At 38.7% G+C, this 25,947-nt stretch overlaps 1 non-coding gene across 1 annotated transcript; it reads left to right on the forward strand.

Moving 5' to 3' along the window:
- Positions 1–5,307: 5,307 nt before the first annotated feature.
- Positions 5,308–5,414, forward strand: LOC132612431 (small nucleolar RNA R71). The gene has a single exon (XR_009571792.1). It is a non-coding gene; the product is annotated as a small nucleolar RNA R71 (small nucleolar RNA).
- Positions 5,415–25,947: the final 20,533 nt, after the last annotated feature.

Below are 25,947 nucleotides of genomic sequence, written 5' to 3' on the forward strand. Positions count from 1 at the left end.
AATACGTACGACGGACCGTAACTTGTACCGTAACACTCTTCCTCATCCTTCAGTGATTTTTTTATTTTTTTCATTTTGCCTGTTACGCTTCACGATACGGACCGTAACATGAGCTACGGGCCGTAACATGGAGCGTCTCGCCTTGGATCATTCAGGAGTTATTTGGTCCCTTCAGTTCTCAAAATCCCACCACATTAGCACATCAACAACACAAAAGAATACAAGGAAATTACAAACTTTAAACTACTTACAAAGCGGTAAATGTGGGTTGCCTCCCACACAGCGCTTGGTTTAACGTCACAGCTCGACGTGGTACCTCATTTTCGAGTTCAGGAGCCATATTTCAAACGATACCTATCCACGACCTTACCATCATCAATACACCAATGGTAATGCTTCACTCTTTGTGCATTCACCTTAAACGTCCGAGTGCCATCCTCGGATTTCACCTCAATGACGCTTCCATTTGGGGATACACTCACAATTTCAAAAGGGCCAGACCAACGGGACTTTAACTTGCCTGGAAAGAACTTCAGGTGTGAATTGTACAACAAGACCAAGTGTTTTGGCTGAAAATCCCTTTTTAGGATCTTCGAGTCATGATAGTATTTCATCTTTTCCTTGTACAGTGTTGCACTTTCATAGGCATTGTTCCTAAATTCATCCATCTCGTTGATTTGAAACAACCGCAACTTGGTTGCTTCATGCCAATCCATATTCAGCTTTTTCAATGCCCAAAGGGCTTTATGCTCAAGCTCAATAGGCAAATGACATGCCTTCCTAAATACCAACTTATACGGTGAAGTCCCTATAGGCGTTTTGAATGCCGTGCGATATGCCCATAAAGCATCATCCAACGTTTTAGACCAGTCAGTGCGATTCACATTGACCGTCTTTGCCAAGATGCTTTTTATTTTTCTGTTTGAGACCTCAACCTGACCACTCGTCTGAGGATGATATGGAGTGGCAACCCTGTGATGCACGCCATATTTTTCAAGAAGATCAGCAAATGGTTTATTGCAGAAATGAGATCCACCATCGCTAATAATAGCTCTAGGAGTGCCAAATCTAGTAAATATGTTCTTTTTGAGAAACGTATTGACTCTTCTACCATCATTGTTAGGCAAGGCCACCGCCTCCACCCATTTGGAGACATAATCCACTGCGACAAGAATGTATTTCAGGCCGTAGGAGCTCACGAAGGGCCTCATAAAATCAATTCCCCTTACATCAAATAGCTCCACCTCAAGAACAAAGTTCATCGGAGTTTCATGCCTCCGACCTATTGTGCCCTGGCGTTGGCATTTATCACAAGAGCGTGCCAACATATTTGCATCACGATAAATGGCTGGCCAGTAGTAGCCACACTCTAGTACCTTGGCTGCTGTTCGATTTCCACTGTGATGTCCACCAACTGGAGAATCATGGCACGCTTTCAAAATGTCCATCACCTCAGATTCCGCCACACATCTTCGGATCATATTGTCAGCACACGTTCTGAATAAGTAAGGCTCATCCCAACAATACTGTCGGCAGTCTCTCAAGAACTTCTGCTTTTGATATGTCTTCAACTCTTCAGGAACGATGCCAGTTACCAAATAATTGGCAATATCGGCATACCATGGTGCCACATCATTGGAAATGACCAAAACTCTTTCATCCGGGAAAGTGTCATCAATATCTAGCACATCACTCGATCTCTCTGGTGCTTCCAGTCTGGAAAGATGGTCAGCTACTTGATTTTCTGACCCTTTCCGGTCTTTGACTTCAAAGTCAAATTCCTGTAGCAACAACACCCATCTTATCAACCGAGGCTTAGCATCCTTCTTCGCCATCAAATAGCGCAATGCAGCATGGTCAGTGTGAACCACTACCTTGGCACCCAACAAATAAGCCCGGAACTTTTCAAAAGCATAAACAATAGCAAGTAATTCTTGCTCCGTTACTGTATAGTTCAGCTGGGCTCCATTCAATGTTTTGTTGGCATAATAAATTGGGTGTAGGATTTTGTTTAGCCGCTGACCAAGCACAGCACCAATTGCAAGACCACTGGCGTCACACATTAATTCAAAGGGAAGTGACCAATCTGGGGACACCACAATTGGTGCGGAGGTTAATTTCGGCTTCAACTCGTCAAACGCCTTGATGCACTTCTCATCAAAATTGAATTTGGATTCTTTTTCTAAGAGTTTGCACATGGGATTTGCAATTTTTGAGAAGTCTTTGATAAACCTTCTATAAAATCCGGCATGCCCCAAGAAACTCCGAACTCCTTTTACTGAAACGGGCGGAGGGAGTTGTGAAATCACATCGATTTTAGCTTGATCAACCTCAATCCCTTTTTCTGAAATCTTATGGCCAAGGACAATGCCCTCCTTGACCATAAAATGACACTTCTCCCAGTTGAGCACGAGGTTGGTTTCCTCACACCGTTGCAGCACTCGATCAAGATGACCCAAACATTCATCGAATGAATCTCCCACCACAGAGAAATCATCCATGAAAACTTCAAGAAAGTTTTCAACCATATCAGAGAATATGGACATCATGCATCGTTGGAAGGTAGCTGGTGCATTGCAAAGACCAAATGGCATCCAGCTGAAAGCGAATGTCCCATAGGGACAAATGAAAGTAGTCTTTTCTTGGTCTTCCAACGCAATGTTGATCTGGTTGTATCCTGAGTACCCATCCAAGAAACAGTAATAAGATCTTCCGACTAGCCGATCAAGCATTTGATCAATAAAAGGCATAGGGAAGTGGTCCTTGCAAGATGCGGTATTCAGCTTCCGATAGTCCATACACACTCTCCAACCGGTGACAGTCCTTGTCGGAATCAACTCATTTTTAGAGTTAGGGACAACAGTGATGCCCCCTTTCTTTGGCACACACTGAACTGGGCTTACCCATGGACTGTTGGCAATCGGGTAAACCACCCCAGCATCTAACCACTTAATTATCTCCTTCTTCACCACCTCTTGCATCGGTGGATTTAATCTTCGCTGATGCTCAACACTCGGCGAACTTTCCTCCTCCAACTGTATTCGGTGCTCACAAATTCCGGCGGGAATCCCCCGGATGTCTGCAATAGTCCATCCCAAAGCTCTTAAATGCTTTCTCAATACTTCGATGAGTCTTTGGATTTGGACCTCATTCAGAAGTGATGACACAATAACTGGGAGGGAGGCATTCGTTTCAAGAAACACATATTTAAGATGAGCTGGAAGTTGCTTGAGATCCAACTTTGGTGGCTCAATAATTGAGGGTTTTGCTGGAGGAGTTGTTCGCTTCTCTAGATCAAGAGATAGTTTCTTGGGCTCATAAGAGTAAGACCCCAGACCGATGAGTGAATTTATTGTCTCAGTATATCCCTCCATTTGTTCAGCATCAAAATTTACCAAGATGGCCGATAGTGCTTCACTCAAACATTCTTCCTCCATTTTGAATTCCACAGCATCATCCACCTCATCAACCGAATTGATGACTGAAATACTTTGATAAGGACTAGGTAATTTCATACCTCTGCTTGCGTGGAAAGTCACCTCCTCATCGTTCACCCGGAACTTTATTTCGTGCTTCTCGGAATCCATAAGAGCTCTCCCTGTGGCAAGGAAAGGTCTTCCCAGAATAATAGGAATTTCTTGATCAATAGCACAATCAAGAATCACGAAATCTGCCGGCAGAAGGAATTTCCCGATTTGAACCAGTACATCATCAACTACCCCCACTGGCCTTTTTATCGATCTGTCAGCCATCTGCAATCTCATGGTAGTTGGCCTCGGCATAGCTAACCCTGATCTCATAAAAATTTCCAGGGGCATAAGATTTATGCTAGCCCCGTTATCACATAAAGCCCTAGCAAAATTTTGCTGCCCTATGGTGTATGGAATTGTGAATGCTCCAGGATCTTCCCTCTTTTGCACTGTGGTCTTGGAAAGAATGGCACTAACGCGGTGAGTGATGCCCACAGTGTCATGTTTCAATGGTTTTTTCTTCTTTGTTAAAAGGTCCTTCAAATACTTAGCAAAGCCAGGCATTTCTTGGACAACATCCATGAACGAAAAATTCATCGTTAACTGCTTGAGTTGATCATAAAATCGCAAGCACTTCTCATCTTCTGTTTTTCTCACCAGCCTTTGAGGAAAAGGTGGTGAAGATTTGAACAATTGGCTCAAAGGGCGAAGAGCACCGGAAATGTTTGCCTTCCCCTTTTCCTGGTTTTCCACCGGTTCCTTTGGTTTATTAAGATTCAGCTCTTCTTCAACTACAATGGGGACTTCCTCCCCTACTTCTTCCTCGACAATATCATCCAATACATTAGGCTGCGCTTCTTTTTCAACAATTGGTTCCTGATCAATTGGCTTTTTATTGTCACCCTGAAGTATTTTTCCACTTCTGGTGCTAATGGCAAGTACATTCTCCACAGAGTTCACTCCACTACCTTTTGGATTAGGAACTGTATCACTCGGTAATTGTCCCCGTAGAGGAGTATGCACTTCTCGGGAAAGGTCTCTGAATTGCGCTTCAAGCTTCTGAATGGAAGTTGAATGCGATAGTTGGACCTGGGACATTCCATTGATTGTGCTCTCTGTTCTGTCTTGATTCATCAGCATTTTCTGCATCATACTCTTCAGTTCTGCAGAATCATTAGACGTGTTGCCAGCAGAGTTAGTAGCTGAATTATCTTTCCATGGCTGGGAATTGAATGCTTGCCCCCTAGGTGGAATGTAGGGGTTAGAGCTCTTGTTGCCATAATTATTGTTATTGTAATTACCTTGATTGGGATTACCCTGATCAGTTCTTCCATAATTATGTCCTTGGTAATTTTGTTGAGGCCTTTGCCATGGGTGATTACCGGGACCTTGGTAGTTTTGCCGTTGATAACCCCCTTGCGAGTTATTGACATAATTCGCATCCTCATATTGTGGCTGCCCCTCAAGATAAGTTTCGTCAGAAACTTGATACATTCCGGGAGCATGAGGTGGCATCTCATCGATAACATTTACACATTTGGCCTCTTTCTCCATAAGCCTTTTGGATAATAAATCCACGGTGGTTTGCAATTGAGCGAACGCATGATCTCGCTCATGATTTTCTTTGGCCACCGCGGCCACAGAGGGACTACCATATGATAGGAATTCGCTATCAGTCGAATGCCAGGCTTGATTATGGGTAGTAAGCTTGTCGAGCAACCGGGTGATGTTGACAAAGGATTTGCCCATGAAGCATCCCCCAGCTGCAGTGTTGACAGCTATTTGATTCATTGTATCTAGCCCTTTGTAGAACTTCTCTGTGAGAATTGCATCTGGAAATCCATGAGTCGGAGATTGAGCTAGATAATATTTGAACCTCTCCCATGCAGCATATAGTTGTTCCCCTGGAAGTTGTTTAAACCCAAAAATCTTATCCCGAAGCTCAGCCTTTTTGCTGGGTGGGAACCATTTTTTTAGAAACATATTGGCCAGCTCATTCCAGGTATGAATAGTATTGCTCGGGAGCTTTTCATACCATTCCCTAGCTTGGCCAGCTAAGGAATATTTGAAAACCCGCAGTCGCAGTGCATCAGCAGGAACAACACCTTGAGATTGTTGGGAACATACATGCACGAAATTCTTTAGGTGTCGAAGTGGACAGTCCTCCGAAGAATTTCGGAAATAGCCTTCAAGTTTCAATAGCTGATAGATAGAACTATCAATTTTGAAATTATCATTTCCTGTTCTCGGGGGAACTACAGCAGAAGCATAATCAGCTTCGTCGATGAATTCTGCAAATACATTCTCATCCTCCTCTTCTTCTGGTGCAGGATGGTTCACTTGGATCCCCCCTTGGTTCCCTTGATTGCGATGGGGTCTTCCAGCCATGTTCACCTGGTTCACTAAAACAGCAAACGAGGTGTGATGGAATAGAAAAAGTTTTAAAGAATAGTACACAACAATTAGTAATTTCTGAACCGTACTCCCCGGCAACGGCGCCAAAATTTGATACGCTCAAATTACACCTATTAATGGCGTAAAGCGGACGTTGTCAAATATAGTAACCCAACAAGGTTGGGGTCGAATCCCACAGGGAATATGGAGAGAAAAGAGTACTAATCGTATGCGATACCGGTCTTTAAATGCTTTAATCCTATTCCGGATAGTTTGAATTGATTGTTGAATAATGTAATTTAATACTTTGACTTAAAATGTAATTAATGTGAGAGAGAGAGACTAAGGTTGTGTTCCCCAATTTGATTAGATATTATGCTTCAGGTTTCAAAGTGATATACTTCTAATGGTTGTTCTATGAATATGCACTTGGTCTCTTAAAGACTTCTTAATGTTTCCCAACAGTTAAGCAGTATTTTCTCTTTATGATTCTTCCGAATATAAAAGAGTTACAATCGAAGAGCGACCAATGATGCCAATTTAGACTTATTCTTATTCCTAAGTTAGTCTATTAAACGAGGGTTAACACCTCGAGTCATTGTTATTCAATCTTACCAATATTGACTCTCTTTCCCAAGAAAAGTCAATATAATGGCTTCGGCTAATGCTTGCAATCATTACCCAACGTTACAACTCAAAGATAGAATAAATAACAACAACCATTATGCATATATCAATAATAGAAACCCATTCATATAATACCCATCATGGGATTCACAACCTTAGAATTGAAATTAGCTACTCATAATGTTTCTTGATAGAAAAAGCTTAAAGATTAACATAATACACTTACAATACTAATACAAGATGGAATGAGAGTGAAGTTGTTGCCTTAAATGCTCCAACCACTTCAAGATTAAAAACCTAGGGTTTATGCCTCTAAAATAAAATCTGAATAATGAATTAAAACCCTACATTATGTATTTATAGAGCCAAAAATCGCGCCAAGTTTCTGGACAAAAATGCCCTTACGCCGCATTGTTACGGACCGTAACTCAGGTTACGGTCCGTCCTTCATTTCGTCATTTGACCACTTTGACGTTACGGCCACCATGCGACGGACCGTACCCTGTGTTACGGTCCGTCCTTCTGAAGCGTAAATGGTGACAATTACTTGGCAACTCTCTGGAATTTTGGATGATGTTACGGTGAAGGGTTACGGACCGTAACATGAGTTACAGACCGTAACACTAAACCGTAACACTGAAGGTTTTATTGAAACTCTCTGGAAATTTAGCTCATGTTACGGTGACATGTTACGGACCGTAACATGAGTTACGGACCGTAACACTCCACCGTAACACTGATGGTTTCTATGAAAACTTTCTGGAAATTCAGGCCCTGTTACGGTTCAAAGGTACGGACCGTAACATGAGTTACGGACCCTGTTACGGTCCGTAACATGAGTTACGGTCCGTAACATGAGTTACGGAGCGTCGCTTAGCTCCAATTTGTCCGTTTTTTCAGCATTACTTCTCATTTCCGATCCTTAGTTAATCAACCCTATAAAACACAAAAATAACATAAGAAACAATGTAAAAACACTTAAAATCAAGCAACATGTCTAGTTACAAAGGCATAAAATGTGCTAAAATTCACGGCACATCAAGCATCAGCCACAATATTTGCCTTTCTGGGGTGATACAGGATGTCAACATCATAGTCTTTCAATAATTCCAACCACCGCCGCTGTCGTAAATTCAATTCTTTTTGCTTGAAGATATATTGAAGGCTCTTATGATCTGTATAAATATCCACATGGACACCATACAAATAATGTCTCCACATCTTTAGTGCATGAATCACTGCAGCCAATTCAAGGTCATGAGTTGGATAATTCTTCTCATGTTTCCGTAACTGTCTTAAAGCATACGCAACCACCTTACCATGTTGCATCAACACACAACCTAGCCCAACGCCTGAAGCTTCACAATACACAACATAACCTTCATATCCTTCTGGAAGTGTCAGGACTGGGGCAGAAGATAATCTATCCTTTAGCTCTTGGAAACTTCGCTCATAAGCATCTGTCCATTGAAATTTGGCTGATTTTTGGGTTAACTTCGTGAGTGGTACAGAAATAGAAGAAAAGCCTTGTACGAACCTCCTGTAATAACCTGCTAAGCCCAAAAAACTACGAACCTCCGTAGGAGTCGTGGGCCTTGGCCAAGTCTTCACGACCTCAATCTTCTGGGTATCTACCCGAACATCATCGACTGAAATGATATGCTCCAGAAAGGTCATTGAGTTCAACCAAAACTCACACTTAGAAAATTTGGCAAATAATTCTTAAGTTTGAAGAACTCTAAGAACGGTACGCAAATGATCCACGTGTTCTGCCTCGGACCTAGAATACACCAAGATATCGTCGATGAATACAATCACAAATAAATCTAGGAAGGGCCTGAACACATTGTTCATCAAATCCATAAATACTGCCGGTGCATTAGTTAGCCCAAACGACATTACTCAGAACTCAAAATGGTCGTATGTTGTTCTGAAGGCTGTCTTAGGGATATCTTTCTCCCTAACTCTCACTTGATGATACCCGGATCTCAAATCTATCTTTGAAAACCATTTGACGCCTTGTAATTGATTAAATAAATGATCGATCCTCGGAAGAGGATATTTGTTCTTGATCGTGACCTTATTCAGTTGTCGATAGTCAATACACATTCGCAAGGAGCCATCTTTCCTTCGCACAAACAACACGGGTGCTCCCCATGGGGATGAACTAGGCCTAATAAAGCCTTTCTCGAGCAAGTCCTTCAATTGCTCCTTCAACTCTTTCAACTCTGCGGGAGCCATTCTGTAAGGAGGGATAGATATGGGTCTAGTATCCGGCAACACATCTATAGCAAAATCAATCTCCCGATCTGGAGGGAGGCCTGGAAGCTCTTCTGGGAACACGTCCGGAAACTCATTCACTACGGGGACAGACTGAAGAGCTTGCGGTTCAGTTTCTACATCTTGAACCTGAACTAGACGGTAAATACAACCTTTTGTGATCATTTTCCTTGCCTTAAGATAGGAAATAAACTTACCTTTTGGTGACGCAGTATTCCCTTTCCATTCTAAAATTGGTTCTCCCAGAAATTGGAAGCGAACCATTTTCACTCTACAATCAACATTGGCATAGTAAGAAGCCAGCCAATTTATGCCCATGATAACATCAAAATCCACCATTTTTAGCTCATGTAAGTCAACCATAGTACGATGGTCACAAATCACAACCACACAATTTCTATATACTCGACTAGCTATCACCGGTTCACCAACGGGTGTAGACACCTCAAAAGGTTTGATCGTCTTCGGTTTAACCCCAAACCGACTCGCAATATATGGAGTAACATATGACAATATAGAGTCCGGATCTATCAAAGCATATACATCATGAGAGAATAATGGTAATATACCTGTGACGACATCAGGAGAAGACTCAAGATCCTGGCGTCCAGCCAGAGCATAAATACGGTGCTGAGGACCGCTAGAACTGGGGGCTCTCCCCCTACCTCTACCATGGCTAATTGGCACATGTGAACCTTGCCCCATAGGGCGTATAGATGATGAAGAGCCGGCTACCGATCCTGAAGGCTGGGTCCTACCCCTACCACTAACCGAGGGGCAATCGCGCATAATATGGCTTGGCCGACCGCATGCATAGCAAAACTCTGAACCTAGTCGACACTGGCCCCAATGTAACTTCCCACACTGGGAACATCGTGGCACGGGTGGCCTCGCCTGACCCTAATCACCCCTGAACTGAGAACCTGAAGCTCTGACTCGGCCCGGAATAAGTAGATCTATCAAATCTCTAGCCTGTAAACCGTGGAGGTGCACTAGTCATAGCATGGCCTGAATGCCTAGAAAACTGCTGTCTCGGCCCACCTCTAAACTCACTTGTCGGACCCGAAGATCTATCCCTCTTGTTATACCCTCTATCATGCTCACGCTCACTTCTTTGCCGTTGTTGGCTTTCTTTCAAATTCTAGGCATGGGCTTGAATGCGTGAGATATCCATGCTTTCCTGAAGGGACGCAATCAAGCACCTATCCATCAAATGTGGCCCTAGGCCTCTCACAAATCGGTGCACTCGGTCACCCATATCCGCTACCATGGCCGAAGCATACCTAGCCAAAGAATTGAAGCGGAGACTGTAATCTAAGGCACTCATACTCGCTTGCCTAAGATTCAGGAATTTATCGGCTCTAGCCCGTCGAACCTCTGGAGGCAAGTAATGTCAGAGAAAGGCATCCACAAATTCTTTCCATACCGAGGGAGGTGCATTGGCTCCCCGTGAAGCCATCCAAACTGTATGCCAATGAACTGCGACATCCCTCAATCTATAGGATGCTAACTCCACCGATTCAATGTCAGAAGTATGCATTAACCGAAGCGTCCTTAACATCCCAACAATAAAACTCTGAGGGTCCTCTTCCGGCTTTGACCTGAAAAATTCCAAAGGGTTCAAGCTAATAATATCACGGGCCCTTGCATTAACAACCCTATCACCTTGCCCCGTACCTTGCTGTTGTGTCTGGGCGGCAACCAACTGAGTAAGTAAATGAATGGCCTCTTTTACATCTTGGACCGAAGCATCCGGTGGAGGAACTGAAGGTGCTGGAGCTGGGGCTGAGGCTCCCTCATGCTCCTCGGAAATAGGCACTGAATGGAAAGACTGAGATCGAGCCGCATTCTAGGACTCACCCTCCTTAATATCCGTTGGCGGTGCTCTTTCAGCTCGCTTTTCTACCACTGTCTTGCTCTTTTGGGCTGTCGTAGCCTCTCTCTTTACAGGCATTTCTGAAACACATAACACACGGTTAAGAAAGGAGAAGTCCTTATATCATAGCTCTACCGCACGATCTTATGAAGAAACAAGGTCATTCATTCCTAAAATGCCCGCAGCCTCCCGTTTATAAGCGTGGTGCGCAACACTCCCATAAACAAGACTCTACTGGACACGGCTTGTAGACAAACCCTAGGACAGAACTGCTCTGATACCACTTTTGTCACGACCCGACCTGAGGGCTATGACGGGCACCCGGTGCTAACTCACCCGGGAACCTCTTATCATACATTCGTATTCACATCTAGGTGGACCACATAGCTTACTCATGTATGCTATACATCAATAATGCTAAACTCATTGGGCAGCAACACATTTATACCATCATTAACGAATATGCCCACATTACTATACATAAGCCGACAAGGCCATGAAAATGACATACAAAATATAAGCTGACAAGGATTCAAGACATTTAACAATATACAACTGTTTACGAGCCTCTACGAAGAGCAAGTAACATCATATAGGCGGGACAGGACCCCGCTGTGCCCATGTATGTACACAAAAGAATAATACCAAAAGTTGTAGCTTCGGATGAAATGGAGCTCCCCTAAGTAGTCCCTGAATAAGAAAAGTTATGGATCAAGCCTGTCTCCCTAGCCACCTGCGGGCATGACGCAACGTCTACAAACAAAAGGACGTCAGTACGAATATTGTACCGAGTATGTAAAGCATAATCAACATCATAATAGGAACATAAGAGACAGCATAAGAAACATCATAAGATAGGAGAATGGGGAGATAGTAACGCCATCATCATCAGTACTTACTTGTCTTTCACAGGGACTTTCCATTTCTAATACGTGCTCGTGTACATACATACAAACATATACATATATCTATATATGTATCCATATTCTTATCCGTATTCATATACATATTCATATCCATAGCATACCCGACCATGAAGGTTCGGTGGTTTCACATACCCGACTTATGATAAGGCTCGGTGATTATACATACCTGGCCCTACCAAGGCTCAGTGGTATCCGTACCCAAATGCAGTAGTGTGCGTGAAATAGATATCACACCCGGCCTATAAGCTCGGTGTTACATCATAGTCCCTACATACTTAGACACGTATACTTAAGAGTCCATAAGTATCATCAATATTATTACCATTATCATTTTTTGTTACGTCTATCCTTGGAAGATCATCTATCACATAAAGGATGCAATGGAAATCATGAAAGTATCGTGGATCATGAGCTTTAGTAGCTTTAGAGATAGAATCATTTGGATGACATTATAAAACTTATGAAAGGATATATATACAGCCAAGGAACCATGCCTTACTGAAAGAAGGGTTAGCCTTACATGCCTCTTTGCCTTCTCAACTATCTAACGTTCACCGTTGATGCTTGAATAATCTACATTTAGAAGGGTTCATACCATGGTTAAGCCTTAATGATACTTTTAAATTCAAACTAGAATAATTCATAGTCTAATGAAAATTGGGCAGCATTTCCCCTATTTCATCAACTTCCACCATATCACAAAACAACTCCCAACAACCACAATAAAATCCATAATACACTCATAATATCCAATTCAAGTAATCACATTACACTAAGCCTTCAATATTCACCCCCATGTTCAACTCATACTAGCAACTTCATACCAATTTTAGCACATTTTCATATAATGCTTCTTCATCACCATTATTACCTTCCATAACATGGTTATATCCATATCATACTAAGAATCATGACTCCATATAGATTACTACTCATAAACATCATAAAAGCTACATTTAGACCTCATTTTCTACTTTCTTCTTCTACCCAAGTCTTTCAACCTCTCCATAGTCCAAATAACATGACATGATCATAAAACTTACCTTTGATTGAGTAGGAATAACCTTTGGGTGGAAATACATCACTTGAAGAAAAACCCTAGCTTCAATCCATAAAGTTTTCTTGACTCTAGCAACCCCTAAGAGCTTCCTTATACTTGATTCCCTTGGATTAATGATAAGAGCCTTTGCTTTCCCTTGAATTCTTGTATGTGAAATGTATGGAATGTTCTAGAGACTTGGATAGAAGTGGAGAAGTGTGAAAAATGAAAATAATGAAGTGGGATCAAATTTATAGACTTGGAAATAACTCAGCCTGTCGGGTGTTATACGGACACTTATATGGTCCGTATAAGTGGCCGTGGTTCACCATCATGAAAAATATCTTCCTGCTGGGGGTTATACGGACCGCTTATATGGACCGTATAAAGTTATACGAACCGTATAAGTGGTCGTATAACTCCACTTCCCTGAAATGGTTTCCGTCATTTCGTTTGACCTCCGATCCTTATGGAACCTTCTTAACACTTGTTTGACACTTCATTACTAATCTAAGGAGAGTTATAGCTCTCCTTTAGGACATCATTAATTCAACATTATCTCGGTACTTTATGAAACTTTCCAAAACACAACATATACTTTGCGCTTCTTAAGGAACTTTCTCCTCTTACTTCCAACATCTTTGAAATCTTAGCTAGGATCGTTAAATAACCTTTCTTACTTATAGAAACATCGTATTCGTCTCACCCTGCATTAGTCTATCCATCACATGACGATATGAAATTTTTCCGAGGTGTAACAGTCTGTGAGATTAGAGTAATTGTTAAATAGATTTCATATGTTGATTAGTGTAACCCTTTATCAATAGCACACTACTAATATGAGAATAGTTTGGTTTCTGTTTCCATTAACATAAGATCTAAAGATGTTGTCGCTTTAAATGGATGTATATGAACCATGGTCTGTGTGCTATGTGTCCCATTTGGAATTGAGGTATATAAAGCATGTATTCATGTGTGTGCATCTAGATGCTAGTTCAAAATATGGTATGGCAGTTATGAATCATGTCTTAAAAGATAAAACTCTTCTGATTCCCTATTTTAAAGACTGTGGTCAAGTTGTTGGCCTTGCTGTTCCTTTCCGGGTTTATTTGTTAGGATGGATGTGTTTGTAAAGAAGTTAAAGGTAAGAGGAGAAGCTCATGTGAGCATTGGAGGTAGAGGATGAGCGCTTTTTAGCACCCACCCTTTGTTACCTTATCCTCTTACCATTGAACACTGATTCAATGCCCATTTCCCCCATTTCCCTTTGTATGTTCGTGGCATGCTGAGGTCTGGATATGTTAAAGAGGCTTGTTGATTTGCTAATTGTATGTTCTAAACTGCTAATTGCATGTTCTAAACCATGGAATTATAATTAGATGTCTCTTTGTTGTCACATTTGGGAAACTGTCCACCATGTTTTTTTTAGTTGATTATCCTCCATCGAAAATGTATTAGAATGTTTATGAGTTTTTCCCTTCTCTTGGAATATGCCAAACTTGCTTACATTTGACTTATATTATAATTTGCTCAATGTGTTTTGAACTGGTATACCCCGAGATGTACTTAGTATATCAATCTTGGTAGACATTAAGCGTATACTAGCCTGTATATTTATGTATATTTTTATGTATACCATGTATAAACTTGTATATATAGTGTATATCCTGTTTTGTGGTCAGCTTAGATACAATTGGGCTATATATCTCATGTATGTCAGTCGTATATCTTATAATTAAGAGTTTTTTTTTTTGGGCTAAAGGACCATTTGGGTTTGTTATGTATTTTATATGTCAACTGCGAGCTCGTTTGGGCCTGTTACCAGTATTAACATCTGTTTTCTCTCTTTGGGCCTGTTTCTTTAAGTTCAGTTATTGCATGGGCCTGTTTTCTTATCTGAATGTTTTTGTTCTGTTTCTGGGCTTGCCCCTAATTGATTGTTATCACTGTTTGGCCTGCTAGCTTTTATACATGTGTGTAAACAAATCAATTAAGTGTTATGTGCTCTGTTCTGTTTAAGTGTGATTAGTTATATAAGTTTTTTCTTATTATAGACACTTACTAACCTGCGTATCCCTTTCTTTTCTCCTCCCCTTTGGTGTACCCGCGATGGGGAATAACCTTGTATAAATCTTGGTTGGGCCTGATGCCCAACATCTCATTGGATCGAGTCAAACCCGCAACAATGCAATGAAAGGGAAGCAAACATGAACGGGAAACAAATACTGGAAATGATGAAGGCCCAGCATTTGGTGAAAATTGCATATTTAGGCCAATGGGCTTAGTACACCCATCAGCCCACCCCTTTATTTCTCTTGTATTTTTTAAGTAATTTGTAAAAAAATATATGTGTTAATGAAACCTTATAGTAGAACTTAGTTGAAAACCTAGGCAAAACAATGATAACGTCGTTTAGAATGATTAGGATTTCAATACGATTTTTAAAACCAAACCCGAGAGGATAAAAGGAATAAAGGATTACTTGGTTATTTTGACAAACCTTAATCAGGTAGGTCTAAAAATGGTTTGATTTTTACCCTTTTTTACTTCAAATGATTTTATGATTGTGAGACTTTTTTCAAAGGGATAAAGTTTTAACTTGATCTTTCTTCAAGATAAGTTCGTTTTCAAACATTGAGATCTTTCCAAAGAACTTTCAAAACTTAAATGATTTAAGTGACGTATTTCAAATAAGTGTTGTCTTTATAAACTCAAACAAGAAAGATTTCTTTAGAAACCAAAGTTTATATGAGGTTTTTGGCTCATTAGATATATGGTTGACCTTCAAAACAAAGTAGATAAATTATAAAGCTCTTTCTTATTTTTCACAACTTAAAGCTTGCATGACATTCTTAAAGATAAAACAAAACCATTTTTGAAAAAATATTACAAGGGAGATATACCATTAGGACCAAGAATAGTAGAACTTTACTTAAGAGAAATTTTAAGTGGGTTTTGATCTAGAAATGGGATATTCAACCTTAATTTTATATGATTTTTCCAAAGGAAAATCCAACTCTTTTCGTTCAAAAAATAAAAGCTTTTGCCAAGTGTTTTATGTTGTGGCATGACAAATCTTTACAAGAAAATAAACTATTTAAGCAAATGATTATTTAAAGTCACTATTTTGAAACTCGAAGGTCAATCGTATTCTACGGATTTTTAATACTAGGGTGGATAAAACATTTCCTAGGGGATCATCAGAGCCCTTACCTCGAACTCTGGTTAAGTAAAGAATTCATCTCTTGTTTGATGAACTCTTTAAAACCCGATTTTCCTGACGCATAAAAAATTAGGCGGCGACTCTAAAAAATAATAAATCCAAATAGAGTCTAAAACCTCTTAGTAGCTTTTATGCTTGCATAAAAGTGAACCGTAATAGGTATCATAGATGTTTTTTTTTTTTTTTTTGAGAAAAGTGTGTCTTTTGAATAAGTGAACATGATAACATCTCAGTATATTTATATACCATGTTGGTGTCATAATTGCGGGGGCATCGATCTCAGGTAAACAATTTCAAGGTCATGAAAGTAAGAGGGGTATGGGCGGGTCATTTTTTTTTCAGGGGCTAGCGACGTTCTTTCCCCTAAATGAAGGCCGCTCAAAAATTACTTGGGCCGAGATGGGCTAAAATGTGAGTCATAACCCAACCTTTAATTGTGTTATTTGTTCTTTTATAATAAGAAAATTTACTTGCCATAGCTACCCCTAAGACTTAATTATGAATAATAACTATCTTATTTAATATTTAATTTTCGCAGCTATATTATTCTAAAATTACATTTCATAGCTACCCAACTATATTTTAGTTACTGTATTTCCTCATCTCCTAAATATACGATCCATTAGCTACTCTATCCCTAAATACACGGTAGTCACCTCCTCTTTATCTGCTTACCCCAGATCTGAGATCTCACCCCTCTCTTTCTCACCTACTCTATCATTCATTTATGTATAAACTACAAGAAAACAAATAGATTAAACCTGAGAGGAGAGGAAAAAATTAGAAATTGATGGGAAAGGGGCTCTGGTCATTGGTTAGGAACCGAAGGAAGAGAAGAAAAGATTGAATTTTTTTAGGAATAAATCCATGGAACAAGATAGCAAATCGTTACGGCGGGACTGGAGGAAATTTTGGAGAAGATGACGGAGGAAGGCCAGGGACGGCGAATTTTCAGTGTCTTTTTTTTTTTTGGAGTGGATGGAGTAGAAACACCATTGATGAGAGTTGTGGAGCTTCATGCCCACCAAGTGTTTGATAAAATGTTTCAGTATATTTCAGTGTATTTCTGTGTATTAGCAAATAATATATTCAATTTTCAATATATTTCAGTGTATTTTTTTTTGCCATTGACTGTGTATTTCAATATAGTTCAGTGTATTTCTGTTTATATTTAAAAAAAAATTCCATTGATTATGTGTATTTCACTGTGTTTTATCTAATTTCAGTATATTTCAGTGATGTTATGGAACCTCATACGCTTTGCGTGATACATGGAAGCATTAATACTAATTACCATTTAATTTGAAAGAACATATTTATTTCCTGAAATGCAGTCATTTTTTACTCAACAACGATTTTGTATTTCGTTGTATTTCCTTAAGTACAACCGTTTTTTACTCAACAACGATTTTTGTATTTCGTTGTATTTCATTGTATTTCAAAAAAGTGAGATTCAATTGAAATACAGCCAAAAGCAGCTACGAATTGTAAATCTTCAACTCGTAGCTATAACTAGTTAGAAGCTATTAAAAGGTAGCAATTTGTGTAAGTTTCACTTTATAATATTTAGTGCCTTATAAAATTATTGTTTTTCTTTACTATGGTATTACATATCAAATAAAAAATATTTTTTTAAAAAAAATATTTTGATAAAATTTCTAATGGGTCAATTTGGGCTACTTATTAACCCAACTTAATGGGTTGAAATGAGTTGAGCTAATAAATAAATTTTTGCACGGATTGTCCTTCAAAGGCGCTAGTCTTTAATTTTTTCCCCTCAAATTGCTGGTATTTAATTTTTGCCCTTTGCTTAAAAAAGTGACCGTAAATATCTCGAGGTTCTGGATTCGAACCTCCGCTCAGTAAAGAAAAACAATTTCACAAGGCAAGGCTTTGCGAAACCTCTGCCTTAAGGTAGACTTTGCCTTTGACTTGCGAAATTTAGTGGCGATCGTTGCGGAGGATTTAACAAACCGTCGCAATGATAATTGTACCGTAGGCAGAAACTGCCATAAAACTTTTTAGTGTCAAAAACCGCCATAAATTAATAGAAAAACAAACCCCCCACAAAATAGGTGTTTTTTGTAGTGTTCTTTCAGAAACTTGATATCCAAACTTCTCTCCCATAACTTTTTCTGTAAGTACGTAGTTGGAATAATATGATTCCATAAGAATACACGTCAGGTCCATCACTTGCTGCCACTAGAAAAAGTGAAAGGATATAAAAAACTTAGTGAGCGTTTGGCCATAAAAATTACACTTTTTTCCGATTTTTTTTTCACTTTTTTTACTTTTAGCGTTTGGCCATACAAATTATTCACCTTTCTTCGGAGTTTGTATTCTAGAATATTGAAAACAAGAAAAACTTGTTTTTTAAAAAATTTCAACTTTTTTCACTTTTTTACACTACATTTTACCAAAAACTATAATTTCAAAAATTATGGCCAAACACAACTCCAACTTCAAAAATTCCAAAAAAAGTGGAAACGTTTTTGGTATTTATGGCCAAATGGGCCCTTAATGTTATTGGAGCAGGACTCAAAATGTTCTTATAACGGGAAAGACAATTACTTAAGGGTTTTAGTGATGCAGCCAACAGATTGAAAAAAAAAAACATCAATTTGATTATGATAAGAATTTGTTTTCTAATTATAGCTGGATATCTGATACTAATTGTACAAATCTTACTTCAACTGATCCTCAATTTTTAATTGAAGTCCTTAAATCAATTCGTAGCTGGTAATTTTGTTTTGGCCAAAGTCATAGATGGACCCCTGAACTTGTCTTGATTTTTCATTTAGACTCCTTAACTGAAACGTTAACTATCTGGACCTTCGAACATAAGATAAACTGTGTCATTTGAACTCCTCGTACCAGCTGAGCACACGCGTGCAGTCCACTTGCAGTGACATGGAAAAATAGACCAGTGACATGGAAAAATAGACCAATAAAAATAAGTCATGTCAACAAAAAAAATTAATTTAAGAAAAATTAATTTTAAAATCTATTTAAATAATTTTAAAAAATCTGAAAAACCCAACTCATCCTCTCCGATAGCCCACATCACAGCCGCCACTGCCACTGCTGCCTCCGCCGCTCCATCGCCGCCGCTTCAAAATCTATTTAAATAATTAAAAAAATGGTGCCGTTTTTTGTCGAAGATTTATTTAAATAGATTTTGAAGTGGAGTAGCGGCGGCGGCGGAAGTGGCGATGGCGGAGGCCGTGGCGGCGGCGAAGTGGGCTATCGGAGAGGATGGTTTGAGTTTTTCAATTTTTTTTTAATTATTTAAATAGAGTTTTTGTTAAAATTAATTTTTAATGATTAAAAATTAAAAAAAAAAAATTGGTAACTCACGCTCTGTTTAAAGCATGTGCCCAGTTGGCCGAGGGGTTCAAATAACACATTTTATCTTATGTTCGAGGGTCCAGATGATCAACATTTCAGTTAAGGGGTCTAAATGAAAAATCAGGACAAGTTCAGGGGTTCATCTATGACTTTGGCCTTTTGTTTTTGACGTATATTGATTAGTGCTACCCTTGCCCTACACTAATCAGCAAGCACTTTGTCTACAATTTACTTTAAGAATACTATATATGCTCTCCAACATTATCTACACGGAATAGGGGAGACAATATATATAAACCTTATGATTAATACTACTCTTTACATGGTTGCTCCAAAGAGCTGGAGAGTGGACATTAATTTCAGCGAAAACACCGTACTAATGCTCTCTTGAATGTATCCACAAGATGATATTCATGTAATTGTGTTCTATGTACCGCTATACGCATTTGAAAGTAATCTCTGGATCGACTTTCTTCCCATTATCAGATGGTTATATTTACTATATATTTCACAAGTAGCGTAATTTGGACTTGTTTCCTTGCATGCTGACCATGTTTCTTTTGTCCTTTCTATTTATATATGCATATCGTACTCCATTTTCTCTTCTTCTTTTTTTCCTGCAAGTACAATAGTCTAAGAAATATTGCACATCTCCAGGCTCAGGTCGGTGATTCCCAGCATGATGTCCTGCACCTGGTAATTAGAAGCCAATAGTATGAAACTTCTTCCGTAAGCAATTTGAACAATGTGATCTCATGATAAAACACATCATGCGCATAACTTGCCACTAGAGAAAGTGAAAGTACATAAAAAACTTAATGTTAGTGATGTAGGAATCAAAATGTTTTTATAGCGCAGAAAGAGAAAAAGATATTTTTGTGATCAAACAACATATAGAAAAAAAAAAAAAAAAACATCAACTTGATGATGATAATAATCTGTTTACTGATTGTAGTTGTATGACTGATACTAATTGTATAAGTCTTACTTCAATTGATCCCCAAATTTAAAGTTTCACTGCTTAAATCTATTCGTAACTGATAATTTTGTTTTTGACAATCCTCGGCCTCAAGGGCAGCTTAATAAAGTTAGTGGTCTAAAATTATTTTTTAATTAAAGGCCACATACATCTTAACAGAATTTATATATACAAACACATGTAAGAAGTTAGCGATAAATTTCTATTTTTTCGTGCTTATTGTTTATAAGATAGTATTTTTAAAAGACATAAAGGCTTTAAGTTCACAAGTATCTAATAGTAATATTATTTTTTGTATTAGTTGGATTAATTCAAGTTAATAAGATGTTAGCCATGTCTGCGATACATTATCTTGGATCTTGCTGTATGATATGATTCTCATTGACTCCAGTGCATTTATAGAGCCTATGATTCGTGATGGAGTTCAACTTAGAGTCTATGATCTTCATTGGAGCTTATTCACCATATTTGGAGCGTTTCAAAGGGCCTCAAATGTGTATTTCCACACTACACACTTGATGATGATCAATGATGAGAGTCAAGTCTATATAAGCTTCATTGAGGTCCTTGCCCGCAAGACTTGGAAGATAGCTTGGAGAGCTATTTGCGCAAAAGGCTATTTGTGCAAGTGGCTACTTTGCATAAGGAGGGATATGCTTGCAAGAAGGTCATGCATGCAAGGTCGATTAGAGGACCATCTATGCAAGGAGGGGATGTGTTTGGCCATTGAAGGCCAATCCTTGAATTGAAGACTACACTAAGAAGACTAGCCAAACAAGGCCCTTACTTCATTAAGGGTAGTATTGTAATCGCCTATTAGTCTTCTTTGCTTAGCTTGTATGTATAGCTTGTCTTTCATTTGATTAGATAGCTTTGAATAAATTGAGATGAATACTCTAAAATGAGTGATAGTTTGTTTGGTAGAATTAGTGTAGTGCTAATCTAGTGATTAGTGTTTAGTGATAGTTGATTATGGTGGAATCCATGTTGGCTATTGAACTCTTTTTCCATTGATTTCATATGAGAGTTGTTCATTTGTGGATTCATTTGATTGACTCTTAAATTGAATTCAAATAGTATATGTTCGTTAGTAGGAATCGATTAGGAGAGTTTGGGTTTACTATACCTAGATTTGTCTATAATTCCTTTACTAATTGGGTCTTGCTTCTATCCCTCTTCTTCTCATCCCAAATTCTTCACTTCTCATACCTTGATTTCTTCGTTATCTTTATTTCCGCGTATTTGTTGTTTGAATTTGTGTCTTCTACAAGCCGGATCGTATCATTTGGTATCAGAACTTAGGCTAAGAGATTGTTCCAACAATTTCTAATCCTAGGTTCAAAATTGAAAATCTCAAAAAAAAAAAAATTGAAAATCAATAATGTGTTGTTTTGTTGTTGGATTTGAGGTTGAATTTGAGTTTGTTGCTATCAAACCTCTAGATCCGAAGTTTGAAGTGATTTGGTTGAGTTTGGAGTCATTCACCATTGTTGAGTTTGAAGCTTTTGAAGAACTTGAAGTGGGTATTGAAGAATTCGTGATAGTTTGAGCTTAAAAAGTATTGGGGTTTGTTCTCTAAATTGAGAGGAAGCCACATACAAAATTTGGGGCCATTTCAAGGTTATTGGAAGAATTCACCATTGTTGGTTTTGAAGGATTGAAGAACTTGAAGAACAAGAAATTTGGGTTTTTGATTTAAGGGTTAATTGATTTCAATTTGTATTGGGCTTTGTTCTCTATGTTGAGAAGGAGCTAGATTCGAAATTTGGAGTTAATTGGACTTGATTTGAAGAAATTGCAAATTGGAAGTTCATAGTTTTCTTGAAGATCGTCATATCTTCATAGGTGTTCTTGAAAACTTTAGAAACTAACAAAGTGGGTTTAGTGATTTGGAGTTTATTTGGGGCTAATTTTTATTGGGTTTTGTTCTCCTAGTCAAGGAGGACTTAGATTCGAAATTTGAGAAAAAAATAAGTTGATTTGGGCATAGAATTGGTTTTGGTGTTCTTGGAGTTCATAAGTATCTTCATATCTTCATAGTGAAGAAGAAGACCAAAAAGAGTGTTTGATCCAAAATAGTCACGTCAAAAGGATGAAAAGGTGTTTGTGTAGGCCCAAGTCAAGTCTCCAAAAAAAAAAATCAGAAATATTTAATCCAATTTTCTGATTTTTCAAAAAAAAAAAAAAATTGCCACGTCATCACTGCCATGTCAGTGTACCACATCAGCAGCCACGTCATCACCGCCACATCAGCGACGCTCCTGACGCACACCCAGTCACGCCTGATGGGCGCATGGGGCCCACATTCCGAGGCTTGAATGTTTCAACAGTTAGAAAAAAATTCTAAGTGTTGGCAAATTTTGGTCCAAGTTGAGAGGGGCATATTTTTGTGTGTATAAGGAGTTACGAGACCCATAACCATCTAAATTGAAGTTCATCGAATCTACTTTCCAAATCAACAACCCGTTCATCAATCGGAGCTCTGTAGAAAAAAATTATATGTGTTTTAAAAACACGCTGCAAGCAGCTCCGAATTTTCTAAGTGTTGGCCAAACTTCCCAAATTTGTCTAAGTGTTTGGCCAAGGTTTGTTCACTTTTTCTTCTAATTTCTTTAATTCTCCTAGCTAATTAACAACTAGTAATTGATCCTTACTTGGTTGTTAACTAGTTCTTGAGTCCGTATTTCTTTCGTGCCAATTCTTTTCAAGTTTTTTTTTTTCATTTTAACCTCGTCGAAATTTCTTTGGCTCTTTCCTTTAGTTTTTGAGTCGTCCGTCGTTCAATTAACAAGAATCTATTCGTCCACAAAGCTTAGCAGCCTTGTGAATTGATTTGAGATAAGAGGTTCTTTACCAACTTTGGAAGAAGCACTAGGTTGAGAGGTAAGGTGAGTGCAAATACGAGTGACGAGAGGAATTTTTGCTACTAACGTGTTTGCTAGTTTTGCAGGTACTATGTTTAAGTTAGGGAATTTGGCATTGCCTCCTTGTAGTATCGAGTCATGCATGGCTCAACTTGTGCAAGAAACAGAGAACCTATTCGTTGCAAATGTGCAAAATTCCAACGTGGAGTGGCCAACCTTGTGTCCAAAATCTAATGAAGAAGGTTACTTCGAATGGGAACACAAGTTGGATGAGATTTTTGAATGTTACCACTACTTGGAAAAAGAGAAAGTGGAGCTAGCTTCGAGCACCCTCAAAGGGATTCTTATAAAGCATTAGGAGCATAAGAAAGGAAGGGGGAACCCAATTGAGACTTGGAGTGCCTTAAAGGAATTTTGGAGGTGTCGCTTTGTCAATCCATATGGAAAGAAAAAAGACACCAAGCACATTCCTAACCCTTCGAAGGGCATTTTGGGAGCTCATTCCCTTTCCAAAGAACATGAGAGATACAAAATTGATAGTAGTAAGGGAGAGCTATGTGACAACTCTAGAGCGGAAAAAGGAGAGGTTGTGCGGAGTGACGTGAGGGAGTTGTCACGACATCATTCTAACCTTTTTACTTCTTCATCTTGTTATGAAGACTCTTTTGTAGGACCTCAAGGAGATAAATTAGTAAAGAAGTCTTCATGTGAAGAACTTCCATACTTGAAAGGAAGAATGGAGGCCAAGACCATCCCTCCAATTGGTCAAGTGAGCTTACCATTGGTAGCTCAAGGTAAAGAAGGTCATTTGAATGCATATCGAGGTAAAGAAGCTTATCCTAATACTCCTACTTCTTTGAGTGATCTTGATGCCGAATTGAGTATGAAAGATAGTTTACCATGCATTAAGCTTAATGACTTTTTACCATGTGTTGAACTTAATTGGTCTTTGATGAATATTGATAATGTGGTTGATAGGGGTGCTCCAACACTAGTTGATCCTATTGATGACCGAATTGAATCTTCTTGTGAGGTCAATTTGTGTCCACCTAGTGTTGACACTTGTGAATTGAATGTCAGTACATTGTCATGTGATACGATAGCTCACACACTAGTTGATCCTAGTGATGACCGAATTGATTCTTCTAGCAAGATTAATTTGAGTCCAACTAGTGTGGGTACTTGTGTTGATCAACTTGCTTGTAATGTTAATCCACTGTTTGAGGAATTTTGTGTTGTGCTTAATGAACCTCAAACTAGTGATGATCTTGAACTAGTTGATAATGTGAACGATTATGAATATAACACATCACCTTTGTTTGATACATATGAAGATGAGTCTCTTGATCTTACTTTATTGACATTTGATGAGACTCAAGGTCGTGATAGTGTTGTGTTTCATGTAGAGGGTTATGACAGTGATTCGTTTGAGAGTAAAATTACATGCTTTGATTCTCAACATAATGGTGAGGAAGTAGTGGAGAGTTAACTATAAATCATGGAGAAGAGTAGTGAGAGTTAATTTTTTAGGAGTTGGATAACTACCATAATATTCTAATAATTCATAACACTACCCCTTGGATGTCCATATAGATAATGTGCCTAGTTCAAACCTTATTAGGAAAAAACCCCGTGGGAAAAAATCCTAGTGAAGGAAAAAGAGTAAACATATCTAGTAATATACATTGCTAACTGCCTCATTAAAAACCTTACCAGGAAAATTCAGTGGGACAAAATCTCAGCTAAGGAAAAAGAGTACAACACATGTTATACTCCTCCTGATTAAAATATCACTTAACTCTTGGAGACGACACATCTAAATCTGGTATAACAGCTTCTCAAATATCGAGGTTGGTAATGTTATACCCCGTACCTCGGAGAAGCACTGGTTAAATTTGAATGTAAGTATGTCGAGTTATGGCTAAGTAAAACAACTTTGGATTGTGAGGAACGAAGCATTATTAAGTATATTGTTTAAGTAAAGGATGAATTATGATCTTGTAAGTCGTAACCGGGAAGGACAACCTTGGAACCAAAGGACATGACTCTTATCAAGTACGATTAATGATGAACATCATGTATGGAGAGTTTCGGAAAATTCCGGGATCAAGTAAATTGAAGGAGATAAGTTTGTCGAAAATTTGAAAAAAGTTGGCAGGATTTTGGGCAGATTTTTAGTCAACTTTAGAGGGGTATATCTCCTAATATATTAGGAGTTTTAAGTTGTTTCAAAAGCCTAAAATGAAGTTCGCCGAGTCTAGTTTCCAACGCAATAAACCACTCGTCGATACGACATCGGAGTAGATAATTATGGACGTTACAAGTTAGGCTGACAGAACAGAAACACGTGCTACAGTAACTGCTACAGTAACTGCTACAGTACTGCTACAGCGACCCGCCCCGAATTTAGAACCTTATAAAAGGGGCACAACCCCATTTTTTTCACCAAAAATCAGATTTAGAGCTCAACAACATATAGGGTCATTTTGGTCATAAAAAGTTGAGAGAATTGAGTGATTTTAGCTAATCAAGGCTCGAGTGGTGCATAGTTGTGACTATAGCATTGTTTTGCGATGGAATTTGGCGTGGATTCAAGGTGAACATCGGAGATATCGTCGTTTTAATAAGAATAAGGTATGAATCTTTCCTTATTATCGTTGTTTTAGGTTTATTTTCGAAGGTAGAACGATTAAATGAGCGTATAGTTAATTTGTCGGTGGAGAAATCGGATAAAAATCATATGAGGTGTCTTATGGAGTTTTGATATTGATGATGATATGGTTGATGTTAGTATTGTTGTTGTTGCGTTGTTTGTTGGTATTATGATTTCGGGCTAGGCATATAAACAAGGGAGATGCTGCTCGAATTTCGGCAAATTCTAAAGGAGTTTAATTTGAAGGCTTAAGATAAGCATATGACCA

This window comes from Lycium barbarum, chromosome 9 (assembly GCF_019175385.1).
Source record: "Lycium barbarum isolate Lr01 chromosome 9, ASM1917538v2, whole genome shotgun sequence".
Taxonomy (NCBI): Eukaryota; Viridiplantae; Streptophyta; class Magnoliopsida; order Solanales; family Solanaceae; genus Lycium; species Lycium barbarum.